Source organism: Pogoniulus pusillus, chromosome 10, assembly GCF_015220805.1.
Source record: "Pogoniulus pusillus isolate bPogPus1 chromosome 10, bPogPus1.pri, whole genome shotgun sequence".
In the NCBI taxonomy this organism is placed as follows: domain Eukaryota; kingdom Metazoa; phylum Chordata; class Aves; order Piciformes; family Lybiidae; genus Pogoniulus; species Pogoniulus pusillus.
Window position 1 is genome coordinate 39,778,548 of NC_087273.1, and position 5,670 is coordinate 39,784,217.

The window sequence follows — 5,670 nt, forward strand, 5'->3', positions numbered from 1 at the left end:
AACTGCATCATTTTACCACACAGCCACACCAGAGCAACTCTTTCCAGGCTGGAGGGCAGCTCCAGAGGCCATCTAGTCCAGCCCACACCCCCCGAGTCCTTGCAGCCAGGGTGTGCAGGACAAGCAGCGCAGCTCCTGCTGACACAGCCCTCCCGACAGCAACTGACTCCTCCACTTCCTCACTAATGGGCACTTACAAAGCCTGCAGGAGACAGAAAAGTTCCCATTTCCACCACCCTCACCAGACAACCCTTTCCTGAAGCAGTTGCTCTGTCTGCAGAGACAGCTGCCTGCAAGCAGCTCTGCTGGAGCTGGGTGCTGAGGGCACCGTGGCACAGCTGCTGCGGGAGCGCAGGCTCCCTGCCACAGCAGTCTGGAGCTGGAGTCAGCAGAGGGCTGTGGCTCCAAGCCCTGCCACAGCCAAAACAGGGCACACCCCACAGCTGAAGTGGTGAAGTGTCCCATGCAAGGCTGCAGCAGGTCACAGTGAATCGCAGAGTCAAGCAGGCTGGCAGAGAGCTCCAAGCTCATCCAGCCCAACCTAGCACCCAGCCCTGCCCAACCAACCAGACCATGGCACTAAGTGCCCCAGCCAGGCTTGGCAACAACACCTCCAGCCACGGCCACTCCACCACCTCCCTGGGCAGCCCATTCCAGTGCCAATCACTCTCTCTGCCAGGAGCTTCCTCCTCACATCCAGCCTAGACCTGCCCTGGCACAGCTCCAGGCTGTGTCCCCTTCTTCTGGTGCTGGCTGCCTGGCAGCAGAGCCCAACCCCACCTGGCTACAGCCTCCCTGCAGGCAGCTGCAGGCAGCAATGAGCTCTGCCCTGAGCCTCCTCTGCTGCAGGCTGCACCCCCCCAGCTCCCTCAGCCTCTCTTCCCTCAGGGAACTGAGCATCCTTCCCTGCTGGCTCTGGCTTCTGCCCAAAACTACTCAGCCCCAGCAGCCAAGGAGGAGGTCTCCTACTTCTCACAGACACATTTGGTTACCTGCAGCTCTTAACCTTTCTGAAGCTAAATCACCAGACAATTAATTGATTTATCACTGCTGTCTGGGAAGAAACTTAATGGCTGGAGAGTGGAGCAGATGTCGATAGCATTCCCTGGAGTCAGCCTGTGGCTTGGCAAGGGCTGAGAGTGGACACAGGAACTAATCACAGCACATTCAGGTGAAGCACAGGAGCAGCTCACAGGGAGGCTGAGGCAGGCTTGGCAAGGTGGGGATGCCACAGGGCATGGAGAAGCCTTGAGTTTAACTCACCTCTGTTTTCTTCTTCCTTCATCTTCCTCTTCAGCCAGCTCTGTGGTGTTCTGGGGGTAAATAATCCCCCAAAGGAAACAAAACAGGAAGGTTGCTAATCACTACTCTGCCTCTCTGGTTTGCCACCTCTCTCCCTGACAGGGAACACCTCTGGTACCCTACAGGTGCCCTGCTCACTGCAGGAGGCGCTGGGCTGGGTGACCGCTGGAGGTCCCTTACTGCCCACACCACTCCGTGGAGCCTGCAGCTCTCTTCCCGCTGGGGACCTCAGCTTCTGGGCCAGCTCAACAGAAACCTCCCCCTCCACTCGCCCCTTCACCCTGGTGCTGAGGGGCTGGAACTTTCCCCTCTCACTGGCACAGGTGGGCTGGGGGTGCTGCCGGTGTGAAGGGGCCAGCTCCGTGCCGGACACGGCAGGTTTCAACCCGCCCAGCCCGGGGCGCAGCTGCACCCCTGGGCCACGGCTGCCCCCGGGCAGAGGCACTTCAGACCGCACGGCGGCGGGGGGCGGGGGGCAGCCTTCCGCACAGCCAGGGCAGGCAGAGAGGAGGGCAGGCAGAGAGGAGGGCAGGCAGAGAGGAGGGCAGGCAGAGAGGAGGGCAGGCAGAGAGGAGGGCAGGGAGAAAGGAGGGCAGGCAGAGAGGAGGGCAGGCAGAGAGGAGGGCAGGGAGAGAGGAGGGCAGGCAGAGAGGAGGGCAGGCAGAGAGGAGGGCAGGGAGAGAGGAGGGCAGGCAGAGAGGAGGGCAGGGAGAGAGGAGGGCAGGCAGAGAGGAGGGCAGGCAGAGAGGAGGGCAGGGAGAAAGGAGGGCAGGCAGAGAGGAGGGCAGGGAGAGAGGAGGGCAGGCAGAGAGGAGGGCAGGCAGAGAGGAGGGCAGGCAGAGAGGAGGGCAGGCAGAGCGCTGCAGGGCGAGCAGGCGGCCGGGCTGCGGGGCAGGCTCCGGAGCCAGGCACTGCAGGGAGCTGCGCAGGGAGCTGCGCAGGGAGCTGCGCAGGGAGCTGCGCAGGGAGCTGCGCAGGGAGCTGCGCAGGGAGCTGCGCAGGGAGCTGCGCAGGGAGCTGCGCAGGGAGCTGCGCAGGGAGCTGCGCAGGGAGCTGCGCAGGGAGCTGCGCAGGGAGCTGCGCAGGGAGCTGCGCAGGGAGCTGCGCAGGGAGCTGCGCAGGGAGCTGCCGAGCGCCTGCGGGCAGCGCAATGCTGCAGCCTTCCCCGGCGAGAGCAGCTCGGAGGCGCTGCTTGTGCAGGGCCCTGGCACCCTCTGCCGGCGTTCACCCCGGCTGCTGCAGAGCTGCCTGCGCAGGTGCCACTCGCCGTGCCCACAGCCTGCCCAAGGAGCCCCAGCAGGGCTCTGGCTGGAGGGGAGCTCAGGGCTCCTCTGCTCCTGCCTCCTGCCCTGCCCAGGGACACCTCTCAGCTACACTCAGCTGCTCAGGCACTCACCCAGCCTGGCCTGCAGCACCCCCAGGCAGGAGGCAGCCACAGCCTCCCTGGGCAGCCTGTGCCAGGCTCTCAGCACCCTCACACTCAACAGCTTCTGCCTCAGCTCCACTCTCAGCCTGCTCTGCCTCAGCTCCAAACCATTGCCCTTGGCCTGGCTCAGGCCCCCTCAGCACAAGTCCCTCTGCAGCCTTCCTGCAGGCTCCCTCCAGGCCCTGGCAGCAGCTCTGAGGTGCCCCTGGAGCCTTCTCCTCTGCAGGCTGCACCCCCCCAGCTCCCTCAGCCTGTGCTCACAGCAGAGCTGCTCCAGCCCTGGCAGCATCTTTGTGGCCTCCTCTGGGCTCTCTCCAGCAGCTCTGTGCCCTCCTCCTGCTGGGGACAGCAGAGCTGGGGGAGTGCTGGAGGTGAGGTCTGAGCAGACCCCAGGGGCACAGTGCCCTCTCCTGCCCTGCTGGCTGAGGATGACAAAATCACCTGCAAGCCCTGGGGGGAAATGCCAGAGCTGCAAGCAGGCTCTGCTGCAGGGAGCTGCTGAGCTCTCCTCGGGTCACAGACTGCACTGGCTTGGAAGGGACCCCCAGTGCTCATCCAGTCCAACCCCCCTGAAGCCAGCAGGGACAAAGCCACCACAGTCCCCCGAGTCTGGAACAAACGAGCAGCTCTTTCTCAGCTCTCAGGCCTGTGAAAGCCAGGCCCAGCCAAGCCCAGCCCACCTCAGCCCAGCTCTTTACCTCCTCCTGCAGCGTAGGATGCTCAACGCCGACAAAAGCACCGCAGCCATCAGAACGAAGCCAGGCAGGGAGACAACACAGCTCTGAGACCTGCAGCTGCTTGCTCACCCTCCTGTCTTCTTGCTGCAGGAAGTGTTCTGGCAGGACCAGGGCCTGGTTTGAACTTCTGGGCTGGTTTGGTTGGTTGAGGTTCTCCAGCAGCCAAGCACAATCTCAGTAGGGCAGAGTCAAGCTCAGTCCGAGCTCAGATTCGCAGAGTGCAGCGCAGGAACAAGGCTTCAGTGGTGCCAAGCCAGCCTGGTGCCCACCCAGCCTGGTGCCTGCCCAGCCATGCAGAAGATGATGCAAGCTCCCCCAGAGCAGCTGCTGGGAGAAAGGGCAGCAGACAGCAACAGACATCACACATCCAGGCATGAAGATTCCCAGCCCTGGGGCTGCCTGTGCCCTCACTCCTCTCCTTCTGTCAGTGGAGCCTCGCTGGGGACAATACTGAGAACACCATGGCCAGGGCTGTGCCAGCACAGGGCCTGGGGGCTGGAGGTGATGGACTCTGCACAGCCACGGTGCCTGCAGGCAGCACTGCACCTTGTGGAGCACAGGTGGGAGCTGCAGCTTCAACAGCCAGAGCAGAGAGGCACTGAGGGTGGGCAGAACCTGGCACAGGCTACCCAGGGAGGCTGTGGGTGCCCCCTGCCTGGAGGTGTTCAAGGCCAGGCTGGATGAGGCCTTGGGCAAGCTGTGCTTAATGGGAGGTGCCCCTGCCCATGGCTGGAGCTGGATGATCTTGAAGATCTCTTCCAACCCATTCTATGACTACAAATCATTAAGCCCTTCTCTTTGGGTGCTGTATGGTGAGACTCACGTTTTTGCTGAGGAACAAGTTCTGCAGCAGGAGGCTGCTGGAGCACTGCCACAGGCTGCCCAGGGAGGTGGTTGGGGTCCCACGGCTGGAGATGCTCAAGGTGAGGCTGGAGAAGGCTGTGAGCAACCTGCTGCAGTGGAAGATGTCCCTGCTGAGTGCAGGGGGCTGAGGCTGGCTGCCCTTTGGAGCTCCCTTCCAGCCCAGCCCACTCTGTGACTCCATGATCCAACACTGAAGGCTGCTGAAGCAGTTCCTCCTGTGCAGGGCTTCTTTGGATGTCAGAACCCAGCAGGGATCTGTTTGCTCTGCAGCTGCTAAGGACTCCTGGGTGTTAATAAAGGCAAGATGAGTGTTTGGAGCATGGTTGAGGCTGGCACAGCACTGCAAGCTCAGCTGGGGCTGTGTCTGCAGAGGCTGTCTCGTTCAGAAGGGCTGCTGAGGTCAGGGAGGGTTGGCAAGTGTGACACTTTGGCTCCTGTGTGTTCCACCTCCCACTTCCCTAAGGGAATGTTCTGTTCAAGACGAAGCTTAGCCAAGTTCTCTGCCGTTAGGTGTCATTGTTCTCCTCTGGAAAGCACCAAAGGCTGCACAGCTGCCAGGGCTGCCTCAGCTCTGCTCAGAGGAGTCTCTCCCGAGCTCTCTCTCTCTGCTTTTTATGCTGCAGGAAGAGCATCTCTTGGTTTTTTAAAGGTATTAGAATGCATCCACTTGGACTGACTGCAGAGCTGACCCCAGGCCAGCCTTGAGAAGGTTAACAAGGCCAACAGCAAGGCCCTGCACAAGGGTCAGGGCAATCCCTAGCTGGGAAGAGTGGCTGGAGAGCAGCCTGCAGGAGAAGGCCTTGGGGGCGTCAGCTGGTGACAAACTGCCCAGGAGCCAGCACTGGTCACTGGCAGCCCAGAGGCAGCCAGAGGCAGAGCAGGGAGAGCAGCAGCACAGGGAGGGGATTCTGCCCCTCTGCTCTGCTCAGACCATACCTGGAGTACTGCATCCAGTTCTTGTGCACTCAGCATAAGAAGGTCAGGCAGCTGCTGAAGAGGATCCAGAGGAGGCCAAGGAGATGCTGAGGGCAGGAGAAGCTCTGCTGTGGGCACAGGCTGGGAGAGCTGTGGCTGCTCAGCCTGCAGAGGAGAAGGCTGCAGGCAGAGCCCAGAGCTGCAGCTCAGCATCTGCAGGGCAGCTGCAGGCAGGCTGGGCAGGGACTGCTCAGAAGGGGCTCTGGGGACAAGACAGTGAGAGGCAATGTCCTGGCGCAGGGCAGAGCTGGGCTGGAGCTGAGGAGGAAGCTGTGCAGAGTGAGGGTGGGCAGAGCCTGGCACAGGCTGCCCAGGGCTGTGCTTGAGGCCCCATCCCTGCAGCCATCCAAGCTCAGCCTTGCTGTG

The 5,670-nt window shown here is 62.1% G+C and overlaps 1 long non-coding RNA gene across 1 annotated transcript; it reads right to left on the minus strand.

Moving 5' to 3' along the window:
* Positions 1-1,262: 1,262 nt before the first annotated feature.
* On the minus strand, positions 1,263-5,419 carry LOC135179059 (uncharacterized). Its single transcript, XR_010303901.1, has 3 exons — positions 4,289-5,419; positions 3,427-3,789; positions 1,263-1,313 (listed from the first exon to the last, which is right to left on the minus strand). It is a non-coding gene; the product is annotated as an uncharacterized LOC135179059 (long non-coding RNA).
* Positions 5,420-5,670: the final 251 nt, after the last annotated feature.